This window comes from Lygodium microphyllum, chromosome 22 (assembly GCF_053477565.2).
Source record: "Lygodium microphyllum isolate KBCC chromosome 22, Lygodium_microphyllum_v1.1.10, whole genome shotgun sequence".
In the NCBI taxonomy this organism is placed as follows: Eukaryota; Viridiplantae; Streptophyta; class Polypodiopsida; order Schizaeales; family Lygodiaceae; genus Lygodium; species Lygodium microphyllum.
The window spans coordinates 1,222,589-1,237,475 of NC_141156.1; the positions used below are offsets into that span (position 1 = coordinate 1,222,589).

Genomic DNA, 14,887 nt, shown 5'->3' on the forward strand with positions numbered 1-14,887 from the left:
CAAGGACGGTTCTCTCATCAGGATATGAGGAGAACGGCATCTACAAATTGAAGTCTTCTACTGCCCTCTCTACTCTTTTTCTTACCTCTCAGACACAGTCAAAGCTATGGCATGCTCGGTTTGGTCACCTCAACTATGATTATCTTCGGAGGGTGTCACGTGGACAGATTGTTCGAGGGTTGCCGGACATAGTGGTGAGCCAGCAGCCATGTGTCTCCTACATTCATGGGAAACAGCATAGGGATGCGATTCCCAACAAAGCTTCGCGGCGGTCTACTTCCCCAATGGAGCTTGTATCTATAGATCTTTGTGGCCCTATGCAGAACGAGTCCTTGAGAGGGAACTCGTACTTCATGTTGATCGTAGATGACTACAGCAGGCTGACTTGGACCTATTTCTTGGCGTTAAAGTCAGAAGCTTTCTCCCACTTCAAGGATTGGCTTCTCTTTGAGGAAAACCGCTCAGGCCGGAGATTGAGGACCTTGCGATCCGACAAGGGTGGTGAATTTGTTTCTAATGAGTTTGCTCATTTTTGTGCAGATAAAGGTATTCACCAGGAGTTTGCTAATACCAACACTCCTCAAGAAAATGGCATTCTGAACGGAAGAACCGAAGTGTGATCGAGATGGCGCACACCATGATGGAGCACCGACAGACACCTCAGTTTCTGTGGGCCGAGGCTGTGGCTACTGCAGTTCACATCCTTAACTGCTCCCCCACTTCGGCCGTTAAACGGATGACACCTTTTGAGGCTTACTTTGGGACTAAGCCCGATGTTTCTTATTTTAGGGTCTTTGGATGTAATGCCTATGTTCACATTCCCAAGACTCATCGTGATAAATTTGAAGCAGGTTCCCGAAGACAGGTGTTTGTTGGCTATAGCTCTTAGTCCCAAGGCTATCGTTTGTATGATCCCGTCAAGCGGGATGTATACACCAGTCGAGATGTGCGGTTCGTGGAGGTTCCGGCCATAGCAGCGGGTGAGGAGCATCCCGTTCTTGGAGATCCAGGGGAGAGTTGGGCTCCCGCGACAGTTCCTTTGAAGCCCGCGCCTTTTGATTCTGATTCTGTTTCTGATACAGAGTCTACTGTTCCACCGGTCACGCCCGAGGAGTTACCACCGGTGGATATCCCAAAGTCTTCCGCTGATGGAGAGAGACGAGTAGAGGTCCGGCCTCCTCGTTGGGCCCGTGACACACTCCGTGATTCAGGGACCAAGGGGGTCCCTGAGGAGTGGGGACCGCAAGATGGTCCACGGCGGTCACGGAGGCACCACGCACATTCTACGGAGCTTGTTTGCTCTAACTATTGTTTGATGACCCGTGTTATGCAAGATCGAAAGCCCACCTCCGTGAAGGAGGCTTTACAGTCCGCACCATGGAAGAAAGCTATGGAAGCCGAGTTGGAGGCTATTGAGAGGAATGGCACTTGGTATCTCGTGCCTCGCCTCCCAAATAAGAAGGTGACTGGCGTCAAATGGGTCTTCAAGACCAAGTACCTTAGCGATGGTTCTTTGGACAAGCACAAGGCTCGCCTTGTTGCTAAAGGTTTTGCACAGCGCCCAGGGATTGATTGTCATGACACTTTTGCCCCCACTGCTCGTATGGCGACAATCCGAGCTGTTCTTGCCTTGGCTGGCCATAGGAGATGGTCTGTCTACCAGTTGAATGTGAAGTCGGCCTTCCTCAATGGTGATTTGAAGGAGGAGATCTATGTAAAGCAGCCTTCTGGCTTTGGATCTTCAGATGGGAAAGTCTACAGGTTGAAGAAGGCCTTGTATGGCCTCAAGCAAGCTCCGCGTGCATGGAACGAGAAGATTGATCCGTTCCTTCAGTCACAATTGGGATATCGCCGTTCCAAGGCCAATCCGCAGCTTTATGTACACACTTCCGAGGCTGGTTGTGTGCTTTTTGTATTGTATGTTGATAATTAGATTGTCACAAGTGATCATGCACAGAAGGTCAAAGAAACAAAGGCAGCTTTACATCAGACGTTCGAGATGACGGATTTGGGTCTACTCCATTTCTTCTTGGGCCATGAGATTTATCAGTCTCAGAGGGGGATTTTCATCTCTCAGCAAAGATATGTACAGGAGCTCTTGGTTTCTTTTGCGATGGAGGATTGTCGGACCCTTTCTACTCCTATGGATCCGAACTAGAAGGCCACTTCCCATTCAGCTTCTCCCATGGCGGATGCATCCCGCTATCGTCAGTTGATTGGATCATTGATTTGGCTCCTCAAAACTCGTGTTGATCTTTGTTTTGCTATTGGACTCTTGGCGGGGTTCATGAGTGAACCTCAGATGGTGCATTGGCAGGCTGCCCAAAGGATACTTCGGTATTTGAGGGGAACGTCTGATTTAGGGATTCATTATCCAACAGGCACAAGTGGTTCAAATCTTGTACTTGCAGATTGGAGCGACTCAGATTGGGCTGGTGATGTGGACCACAGGAGGTCTACTACAGGTTACTGTTTTACCTTGGGTGCAGGTGTTATCTCATGGAGTAGCAAGAAGCAGCCCACGGTAGCCCTTTCATCTACTGAGGCGGAGTATCGGGCCGCGTCTTCCACCACGTGAAGCTGTGTGGCTTCGGAGATTGTTGGAGGAGCTTGACTGCTCCCAGACTCGTCCTACCTTGCTGCAATGCAACAATGAGAGTTGCATTGCCTTGGCACGGAATCCTGTTTTCCATGCCCGGACGAAGCACATAGAGATCCAATACCATTTTATCAAAGAGAAGCTTCTGGATGAGACCATCACTGTGGAGTACTACAAGACGGAGGACAATCTTGCAGATTTGTTTACGAAGGCACTTCCCCAGGCTCTACTTCGGAGACATGCCAGATCCCTCAGGCTTCTGCCCCGCCCAGGCTCTGAGAGGGGGTGTTAGCAATCAGAGCCAATCGGACTGCAGCCAGTCGGCAGACTGCAGTCCAGTCGGACTGTACAGTCGGACTGCCACGTGGCAGTCCGACCTGCTTCAGTACAGTCGGCTGCATTTAATGCAGTCGACCTGCCTGTTTATTGCGCCCAATTTTTGGCTATTTATAGCCGGGATTTCCAACAGTCTCCCACACACTTCTGTACTACGCAGATTCCAGGCTGGAGATACGTGCAGGCTCCGTCTCTGTTCGCAGATTTCAGACAGGAGATCGTGCAGACTGCAGCGGACTTCGAGGTGAACAGCAGGTTGCATCGTCGAGGTGGAGACACGCAGTCCAACGCACTGCGCCCGTGTATATATCTGCATATCTTTGTATACATCACACTTTATATAGCAGATCTTCATCTTCCACTGTCTCTTTCTTTCTCCTCTCTCTGCGTTCTCTCTCTTTCAGTCTTACGCTTCCGCACCGCTGCACTCTGGCAGTAAACCCTAATTTACAGCCAAAATTAGGGTTTAGCAACAACCTCAAAAAGCGTGCCAAAAATTGAAAGCTTCAAGACTTGGATTTTTCAAGGCTGAAGGTGAATTTCAGCTAGATTCAGGTGGAGGACTAGCCAGCCATTGAATTTGGGGCATTTCCATCGTCCATGAAGTGGGTGAAGGCCAATTAAGTACCCAAATCAAGGGGAAAAATAGATTGAAGACTTGCTGGCCACTTTGGACAGCAAGAGGAGTTGAAATACCGAAAGGGATTGGGAGAATCCCATTGTGAATCAACTTTTTCTTCAATAAAGCTAAAGAAATACCGGAAGGGGCACCAATTTTGGGGCCAATCGAGTGTGCATTGTCCAAGATCAATAGGTAAATTTGTATTTTCAGATTTGCATTTATTGTTTGCTGCTGTAATTAAGTTGTAATCAAGGATTTACCACCCATCCACGGAAGGAAGGCTGGTTACATGGTTCCACTGCCGAGATGCCATCAAATCCTTTGAATTGGTGGGCCCATGGTACTTGATTGCAACTTGGGACTATTGCATTATTGCTGAAATTGTTTTCAGCAGTGAATTACAGCAAGCATGTCTTCACATGGTGATAAGGGATCAAGTGGAGAGAATGCATCACTCCTTGGTCAATCACTTGGTGAAGGGGGAAATGCAATGAATGATGTTGGGCATGGTTCCCAGCATGGACAGCATGCTGAAAATGTGGGAAATGACCCAAATGTTGGCACTTTAATGCATAAAGAGGCTGATGACCAACAAGGGGCTGAAGAATTTGATGATAGCTTCAAGGATTAAATGCGTACAACAACAAATCTTTTTGCTGAATTGGCAAAGGATCCCCAGTTTACTCGATTCTAGAATGCCCCAAACGATAGCAAAGGCAAAAAGAAGGAGACACCTTCTACAACTTCGGGACAGCCACAAGAACCGAAGGAAATGCCTAAGCCTTCTTTAGAATAGCCCAAAATGCCTGATGAGCACAAATAGTTGGTATCCGTGGGGCAGCAAGTGCAAATGCATGGCCAACTTGGTAGTGCCAATCCACGGGAACATGGGCAGCAAGGCAGTTATGCACATGCAAGCATGGGATAGCAAGGATACTTTGGTGGTGGTACCATTTTTCATGCTATGATTGGACAAGCACCGCATATGGGAATGTATGGCACAAATGCCTATGGTATGCAGCAGTCAATGCATGGCTCACAACACCCAATGTATCCGGGTAATGCAAGTGGAATGCCTATCCCATGTATGGCAACATAGGCATGATGCTTGGGGTACAAAGCGGGCCATATGCTTATATATCAGCACCCCCAGGGATTGTTGGAGCACAAGGGTTTGGTGCCGGTCATGTAGGTGCTTCAGATAGTGCTGGTTTTTATGCAAATACACCCAATGCACCCTTTTTGCAGCAGCCCATTCATGATAACTTGACTCCCATAGGTCCGCCGAAGGACTATGATGAAGGTGGCAAAAGCGTGAAGTTTTAAGCCTTTCAATGGTGCACAAGATAGGCTGAAAGCACTAGTTTTTATTCAACGGTTTAATGCAGCCTATTTTGGAGGCAACTTCACAGAGGCATCTAAGATACGCACGGCAGCCACATTTTTTAAGGGAAATGCATTACAGTGGTGGACTACACTTCTTATTCAAAGAAAGTCACCTACCACTTGGGTCCACTTCAAGCAAATGTTTGCTTCAAATTGGTTGACAAGTACCTTTGAAGTAGACATTATGACAGCTTGGAATTAGTTGAATTCCAAAGATTGCAAGAACTTGGATCAGTACAATAAGAAGTTTTGGGATGCATTGTTACCAATTACTTCTTATTGCATAGTACCCCTCCGTGACCAGGTGGAGAAGTATATTTGTGGTTTGCCAAAGGGTATTCAAGATTTTTGCATGAAGTCCACTATTTCCAGCATGTCTCGGCTTATAGAAATTGCTCCTACAGTTGGCACATTGCTGCATGGAAAGGATGCACAATTTCACGATCATGATGCCAAGTCACATGTCAAAGAGGCAAAGGCTGAGAACAAGGGTAAAGCTGTAAATAAAACTGAAAATCAGGGCAGATCTGGAAATAGGGCTGGAATGAGAATCAGATTACAAAGAAAGAGTGGGAAAAAGTGATGCACTGTCACATAAACCTCAGTTGTCGGCTGTCAATATGGTTTATCACACTGAGTTGGATACCATGAAAGAGCAATATCTTGTTGATTCGAACTTTGCTAATGTTTATGATCAACTTTGCAATAGCCAAAGGCATGGACACTTTGTGTCAGGAGAGGGATTTCTGATGATGCATGGATGATTGTGTGTCACAAAGCAGTTAAGACCTAGAGTTATCACTGAAAGTCATGCTCCTCTGTATGCAGGACAAGAGGTATTGATGCCACAGTCAAGGCAGTGGAGCATTTCTTTTATTGGCCAGCTTTGAGGCATGATGTAAAACAATTTGTTAAGACATGCATCGTATGCCAGAAGGTAAAGCATGATAGGCAAAAGATATCGGGTTTGTTGTAGTCCTTGCCTATTCCAGATAGGCCTTGGTAGAGCATTGCAATGGACTTTATTTTTTAGCTTCCTGAGACACCTACAAGGAATGATGACATATGGACTATCATTTGCAGGTTTAGCAAACAAGCCCATTACATTTCAGTGAGGAAGAAAATAAAGGTTGATTATATGGCACGATTGTTTTTGCAGCACATCTTTAAGTATCATGGTAAGCCGGAGTCAATCATTAGTGATCGAAACCCCCCAGATGACCAATTTATTTTGAAAGGGATTGTTTGAGAATATGGGCACCATGCTGAAATTCTCATCATCCATCCATCCGCAAACAGATGGTCACTCTGAGGAAGCAAATTCCAGAGTGTTAGATATTTTGAGGTGCTATGTTTTAGACCACAAGACATGGTGGGAGTAGTATTTGCCCTTGGTTGAGTTTGCTTACAACAACGCAGTGCATAGTTCTACGGGCAAAGCTCCATTTGAGGTGGTTGAGGGTGGCAAGAAGGTACCATCTATTCTACAAACTAAGGATAAGATCTTTGAGGCTGATCGTTATGTGGAAAACTTGAATGTAGCCTATGCAAAGATAAAATATGCACTTCAGAGATTGCAAGAGAAGCAAAAGAGGGAGGCTGATCGCCACAGACGTGCTTTGCACTTTGCAGAGGGTGATTATGTATTGCTGCATTTTGAAAAGGCAAGGCTGAAAAAGATGAAAGAAAGAGAGATTATATCTGAAATTGAGTATGAGATACTATGGGCCCTTCCAGATGTTGAAGAAGATCAACGATGTGGCATGTCGGCTAAGATTACCTCCACATTGCCAGATACATAATGCCTTTCATGTCAGTTTGTTGAGGCCTTTTCATGGTGATGTGCCAAAGAATATGTCTGCTGAAATTCAGCCTGAGGTTGAGGAGCTAGATGAGATTTTGGTACCTGAGCAGATTTTGGCACACAAGAAAAGAAAGGTCGAAGGTAAAGTTTCGAGGGGATACTTGGTAAGTTTAGAATTATTCACCAATGGATGCCAAATGGATGGAAGAGGATGACTTCGCAGACCATCCTCAGTTGTAGCAACTTTACCTTGATGCTTTCTAGTTAGAGCCGACTTTAGTTCGAGCTCAATCACGTTCAGTAGAGCAGAGGTCCAAAGTATTACCTGATGATTGTGAGGGAGCTAGCACCTCCGCTCCTCAATAATGGACAGCTCTAGAAGTAGTGGATCTCGAATGTATTCGGCATACATTCAAGGTATTGTAGCTGAACACTATGTTTGCCAGGAGATCACTATTCAGTGTACTAGTCACTATGTTTAAAATGCAAATTGGTATGGTTTTCACTGTAGCTTTAAATTGTACATTTACATCCGTTACACTCGGTGTGTAATCAGTTATGCTTGGTATGGCATCGGTTATGCTTGGTGTAGCATCAGTTAATGATCATCACGGACTGATTATCAAATGTTGGTTTTCACCATATGACCATTAATATTCAGTGGTATTCACCTCAGTTTTTGATCAACTTGAGAACCCTTTATGATCACTTTTTGGATCAGTTTTACATCAGTTTTTACACTCATTGTTGGTCAGTTTTTGCAATGAGTTTGTGATCAATTTAGGGTCACATTTGCAGCAATTTGTGATCAGTTCTTAGATCAGTAAGTGATCTGTTTATGATCAGATTATGCTCGGTTTTCAATGGTTTACATCTAGATCCATGGACAATAGCATATGCTATGATGCCATTGATGTTTTAGCCATGGTTTATGCTTGGTTTTCACTATACTACGGTTTGGTTTTGCCAGTTGAGTTGAGCTCATGACAAATGGACATGTCACATGATAATTTGACAATGTTTTTGAGATTCTTTGTGAGTCTTATATGAGGTTATTCACTCTTGGAAGAGCAAAAATGCCATAGCCATAGTCAAGATAATGCACAATCTTATGTCTACATTTGAAAATCAACTACTGCATTATGCTCGGTTGTTCAATCAATTTCATTAAACCTACCCATTTTCCTCTTTAGAGGGGGCCTTGACTCCCCAAAAAGTCAAGCAAGGTAGTAGCAAGAGCAATACCAAGATTGAGTCAAGTAATGAGACACAAAGTAGCACCCCTCTAGATTTGAAACCAAGTTAGTAAAACATTTGCAAAAGGAACAAGCATTGTTAGAATTGTCAAAAGGCCAGACACTTTGATGACGAGTGTCGCTCAAAAGGCCAAGGGTAGTCCGCCCAAGACTTGACTCTCGAGCACATCAAGTGAGGACTCTTCTACCCTACTTCCATACCCAAGAGGAGGTCATCCTCCACCCCAATAGGGTAAACGTACTGTTCACATGACAGCTTGACCATCAAACTTGGAGATTCGAGAGGCCATGGGTGGCTAAGAAAAACATGATTTTTAATAAGTGCTTGGTTTGTAGTTATGTTTCTAGAGTTTACAAGGAGATTGTTGGGGAGATGCTATTTGGATGTCAAAGAAGACATGCATGTCATTAGCATTTATCAAATCCTAAACCTAGAGCAAAACACCTTCCCTTGCATCATGGTGGCTATCTGTGACGGCATAGCAGAGCTGGATTTTCTATTCACTCTTCTTCTCTCACAACAGTCTTGTTGAATCTATATTGGTTTTGACTACATGATATAGTATATCAACTAACATGTGGTTGTGGTATGTGCAACAACTTTGGAAGCAATTACAACAACTGTTTTTCTTCTCCAAATTAGGGTCTCGACATGCATGCAAGGTTTACAGGATATGCAATCCCTATCAAGGCTATCAGCCAATAGGTGATGCACATAGACACCTATTGGTGAGCATTTTGGGCACTTTTGTGGCGTGAAATGTGTTGGTAAGAGCAACCGTGGGCAAATGCATTTGGGCAGAGCTAGATTGATTTGCCACATCAGCAGCATAATTGGGACTGATTTGCTGCAGCAGAGTTAAAGTTTGCAAAAGGGGTTTGTCAAATGCAATTGTGCATATGATCACTTGCAAATTTCAGGCTACATTAATCAACTGAGCAATCAATCCACAATATAGAGTGCATGTAAATCAAAGCTACTTGTTAGATAGACTACTTGCTAGATCCACTCAATTGCAGGACATTACACATCAAGATGCATCAACCAACTAAAATCAGCATCTCTATCGAGTTATCTGCTATTTTTTGCAAGGACAATGAAATTCTACCAATAACACCTCAAGAAGAAGGTTCCCCAAGCTAAAATACAAAGTATCCCCCAGATATACACTTCATTAACAATTTCAATGCTGTGATTACATGCAAGTCTCACTCAACAATAAGCTACATGCACTACAATTTGCATCAGGTGACCAAAAAAAAAAAACCATCCAAGTCTCCACAAGTTGAGACATTCCTGGCCCCCTTGTTCCCAGAGATGCAAATTCACACATCACAAGTAATGTAACGGAGTCACTTCTCCACTTTCTCACGGCCAATCCCTTCAAATTCCTTCCATTTTGCATAAAAGCTTCCCCCAAATGCCTGGACACTGCGAGGTCTCTACCCAAATTCAATAGCAGCTTCTGTTGACAGATCCACACTTGGCAATCACCTGCTAAAGGATTGTCCGTGTATATCACTTCATCAAGCGCAAATTAACGATGCAGGGCCACAAAACAGAAACCAGCCTGCCTATGCAGGCCAAGAAAACACTACCGTAAAGTCAAACAATCCCTAAAAGACTCGCATATCATATGACTGCAGCAACGTCACCAAAATGCAATACCCACAAGCAACATCATAAGTCATGTCCACGAGGTTTCATCGGGCGTGCATATCTTGCTTTCAAGCATCATAACAGCACAAAGCAGTTCCTTGGTTCAGAAACCAAAGGTAAAACCCAACCCTTCTAAGAAAGAAACACAGAGGATCCTCTGCGTTAAATATCATGAAGCCAAGACATTGTACTGCGATTCGCTATACGAAAAGAAGAGCACAGATCGGAGGGTTTGGAAGACTGCTTACAAAGATTTCTATAGGGTTATGCCGAAGACGAGAAGACGCTGACCGAACAGGAAGACGCTCTCTCCTCCTTCTCGACCGAGGGGCACTGAGTTTATGAAAATGAGCTTCGGTAACTGAGTTAGTACCTCTCTCAGGTATTCGTAAGGAACCCCTGTGGCGGGGGCTAGTTTGGCACACAGGCAATATGGCTCCGTTCATATTTGGGCGGACGGACAACAGGAGTGAATCCGAACGTTTCGCAACAGACCAATATGGCTCCATTCATACTTGGGCGGACGGACAACGGGAGTGAATCCGAAAAGGACTTTCATACACAACGGCACGCTATCACATGCAAGAGCATTGCCCTTTTCTTCTACAAAATAAAACGCCCTTTTTTCTTTAAATTTCTAAAATCAACTTTTCTTCACCGTTGACCTAGCTAGGCATCTCCGTTTACAACCAAACTTTAGTAGGAGTTTCCTAAGACCATAAGGATCACGACCACGTCAAGAAATCCCTGTCCAGGACTCTAGAAAAAATCGCGATTCTCTTATTTTGGTGGAAAATCAAGGTCTGTAAAATCTAGTGTTTATGCACCTAACAGGTAGCTCTATGCATGGGGATTACACTACAACAAGCGGAACGGCATTTCAACACTCCCTTTGCAAGATAACTCACCTGGAAGGTTTATGGAGAGCCCGCTTCGATCTTCGCGATACTGGGCACGCTTACCATAGGCTCGTAGCTCTTTGCGAGAGCTATCCGCTGGTGGTCTCGGTTTTTCATTGTGATTAGTGTGCGGTGCGGTGTGGGCTTGGAAACAAACACACAGAAGAGGTGAACGCACGATACTGCTCACAACTCGTTTCTTGTTAATTAGAAGACTAAAAGTTCTTTTTTACAAAGGATAGGGTTTCCCTCTGTTGCCCTGATTCCCGTAAAAGTTACAAAAATAATCAAAAAACTAAATTACAAGGGATTTTACAAAGGGTTTTATTGAAGGGGACCTCCGGCATCTGCATCCGTTGTAGGCCGCAACAAATTAATAAGGTTTTATTAGTTGGAATTGCGTCGGTAATTATGGGGGTATGAGATCTTAAGATAAGGACAGTCGGTCATAAGATTCTCCATGGTAATTATGGGGGTATGAGATCTTATTATGAAACACCACATAAGCTAAGGATCAATCAAATGATATAGCTTCTCTAAGATAAGGACAGTCGGTCATAAGATTCTCCATGGACCCTTAGGAATGCTGCTCTAAGTAAATCGAGGAGACCCTCATTTAGAGCTTAATCTTATAATTATGGAAATCCAATTAGATAAGTCTTATGTTCGTAGTCAAGATGTAGAAGGATTAAAGCTTCTAACTCATTAAGCTTATAATTGCCCTAAGCTACATGGACAGCTAAAGAAATGAATGGTTTAACCTTGGGAATTGTTCTCCGAAGATGCTAATCCTTGAAGTGATACCTGCAATTAAGATGGCACGCATCCCACCTAAGGGGAGCAAGCAAAATAGCAAGGCTTGACCAAGCCATTCTCCAATTGTGGTCACAAGGCAACAACAACAGGCAAGAGCATCGGCAACACCAGCTCAAGTAAGTTCAGTTAATGCATCTAGTATCTAGAGCATGGCCTAGAAAATAGCTTAAGAATCCTAAACTGATTAATAAGGCTTACCAACTCAAATTCATGTTGTTTTCCTCTAAAATGTCTGGATCAAAAGATTGTTTAATCCCCATTGGTTGTTTTTCCCAAAGTACCATCATGATGGTGCAACATAGAATTTTTTGTGCATTGGAGGTAGCCAATGCAACTAGAAATAGTTATGTTTGTACTAAACACTGTTGATGCGGGTGGATTAGAGATAAGTGTATGGATTTAAGTGTGTTCATTGCTAATTGTCTGCTGATGAAAGATTGTTTGCCAAAGAAACTAATTGAATGAACCTATGAACGTTGTATTAAGGAATCATTATTTTAACTATTATAACAACGTGGTAGTAATTAAAACACACCAAACCCTAGGTGTGTGTGGGGTGGAAAGCGGGGATTGGCTTTGAGCTGATCGTCAGATACATGGACCCGAGATGTTACGAGTGCTTTTCGTTGCTGCATAAGCATTTTAGGACGTCTTAGAAATTAGCTCCCAACCTTAGGAGATTCAATGGATGGCTGTGATTTGATAAACTGAGAAAAAAGCATTCAATGATAATCCCAAGGTCTAGTAAGCTATCCTTAGGAGCCCGTCACTCTTGATGGGGAAACAAGCGTATGTGGGTGACTAAGGTAAGTGGTTGTTAGGAGACCTGCGTAGTGCATAATTTCCATGGTTCACTACAACGTCTAATGGTTTGTTGGAGAACAACATGGGGACAAATGAGTCCAACCATGCCCAAGACCAACGTAGACAAGTAGAGCATCTCACTATACACACACACACACACACATACACACACACACACACACACACACACACATACATACATACATACATACATACATATATAGACACACACACACACACACACACACACACACACACACCAAAACCAAGCATAGGGTAGTCATCTTGAGTATAGGAGATAAGACTTTATCAAAGTCAACACCATGCTAGAAACACCAGTCACACTCAGCCCACCCTTTGTCTCACGCTCTGTTGAAATAAAGAACCATCACATGCTTTCTTCGTGTAAAGACATGGATCCATAGCACTCCGGCTGTAGCCCTGTGACTGCATAAAGGCATCAAACTTATGATATCACTCCCTAGGTGCCTGCTTCAAGCCATAAAGACTTTTCCTCAATTTGCACACTAGGTGCTCCTTGCCAGGTTCTACAAAGCCCTTAAGCTGCTCCATATAAATCTCATCATATAAATGTGTGTGTGTGTGTGTGTGTGTGTGTGTGTGTGTGTGTGTGTGTGTGTGTATATAACACAATCGAAAGATCCTTTGGTTGTTTTTCGATCGAAACTCTTCGAGCTCTCCTTCAGCTGTCGCTTTCCAGTCTTTTGGTTTTTGCTTCCTCACTTACTAGGTAATTTTTTTTCTCAATTTTGTAAATTAAATAAATTGTTTCATTGCTTGAGATGTGCAGTCAACTGACTTACTTTCAAGTAGTTTTAAATTAATAGGAAGTTTCACGATGTGCAATTGCAACTCACTTCGAAAACTTATAGAATTTAGAATTGCCATGTCTCAACATGTGCAAACTACATGTCTCACTGTTGAGAAGGTTTAGGGGTCTAGGCACCTTGTCTTAGTATGTGCAACAATTGACCTCACCACCTGCTGAGAAGGTTTAGGAGTTTATAGATACCTTGACTTAGTCTGTGCAGCATCTTGTCTCACTGCTGAGAAGGTTTAGGAATATATAGATACCTTGTCTCAGTTTGTGCAGCAACTTGTCTCACCACTGAGAAGATTTAGGAGTGTAGATACGTTGTGTCAGTTTGTGCAAACAATTTGTTTCACCAATGCTGAGAAGGTTTAGGAGTGTGGTAACCTTCTCTCAGTTTGTGTAGACAACTTGTTTGATCACTGAGAAGGTTTAGGAATCAAAATAGTTTGTATGTGATTTTCATGCTTTACAATTTCATGGTGCAGCTTATATAGAGTTTAAACTCAAAGATTTAGTAACTTAAAAATTAAAATTGTATTTTATATATCTTTTTTATTTTACATTACATTTTATTCATCTATATTAATTGATTGCATGCAATATTTATCGTTTGTTATTGATGGTGGGAAATCGAAGCCCAATGAGGGTGGCCTCTACACCTCCATCAAGCTGGAACCACGATCACTCCAAGGGGGGTGGTGGATGCAACTAGCAAGCAATCAGTGGGGGCACCACCTAGCTATGGCGGGTAGGTGCACACACATGCATGGATTGAGAGTGTGTCATGATTATCACTTAAGTCATATGAAAAACAATCAAATGAGATCGTGAGAAACAAGAGATGGATGAGTGAAGAGCATGGAACTCAGTTGATCTCATGGCCATTCATCATATTCAATCCACCACAAAGAAATGTTGACAAAAATCAGCCCCAATCTCGTAACTCATATTTTATCAATTTTTGGGCAAGCCTTCACTTTACCTTTGAGAAATATTATGCTGTAGGTCCATAACCAAGGGTTGTTTCCAAGCTTAACCCATGGTGTTTGCCACCTTGGTAGCCCAGTAAGTGAGAGGTGTTCCCATGGATTTTATGTGCACGCCAAGACCGGTGTCGAAACTTGGAAACCCTTTGTTGTGGTGAGGTTTCCCATACAAGAAAAGAAGAGAGGGAAGGGAAGAGAGGGAATTCGGAGGGAGGAGATATACTATTTTATTATTATTTTATTATATTTTGGAAAATCCATGCTCATTAGCCCTCCCCCCTAGGCTAGAGATATTCATGTCTTTAGCTCAAGATGGACATCTTCTATTGTCGATGTCCAAAAGCCGGTAGCTTCCGCCTATGTACTTCTTCTTTGTCGCCTTTTGAATTAACCATTCTTCTTGCCTTGTTGTGCCTTGTTGAGAACCCTTTAGGACATTCACCTAGTTTAAGCATAGCTTTACTGTCTTGAAAGAGAGGTTGCTTCAATTTGATATCTCCCATTGTAGCTTCTGCAAAACCTTCACTTGCTAAAACATCTGCTTCATTGTCTTGCCCAAATACATGATGTAGTTGAACTTCTTGAAAACTTTCCATAAATCTTTTAACCTTGCAAAGGTACTTCAATAATCCATGGTTCTTACAAGCCCAAGTGCCTTGTACTTGCTTAACTACCATCACCATAAGCATTTAAACATTGAATTCCCTGTGTAACACACCATTCTAGCCCTAATATAAGAGGTGCATACTCTGCCTCACTATTGAAATGAGAGTCCAATAGATTACCTAATGAGAAAAGCTTTGTGCCCTTCTCATCAAAAACCACAATACCTGCTGCTGCCTTATTGGTGGTCCTTTTGTAAGCTCCATCAAAATAGAGGGAGT

The 14,887-nt window shown here is 43.2% G+C and overlaps 1 protein-coding gene across 1 annotated transcript in view; it reads right to left on the reverse strand.

Annotated features, from left to right (window-relative positions):
- LOC148016823 (dihydrolipoyllysine-residue acetyltransferase component 2 of pyruvate dehydrogenase complex, mitochondrial-like) overlaps positions 1-10,765 on the reverse strand; it is a 97,515-nt gene extending 86,750 nt beyond the window's left edge. The window contains exon 1 of the mRNA XM_087662535.1: positions 10,572-10,765. The gene's annotated coding sequence lies outside the window, so the exon portion shown is untranslated. The remainder of the gene's footprint in view (positions 1-10,571) is intronic.
- Positions 10,766-14,887: the final 4,122 nt, after the last annotated feature.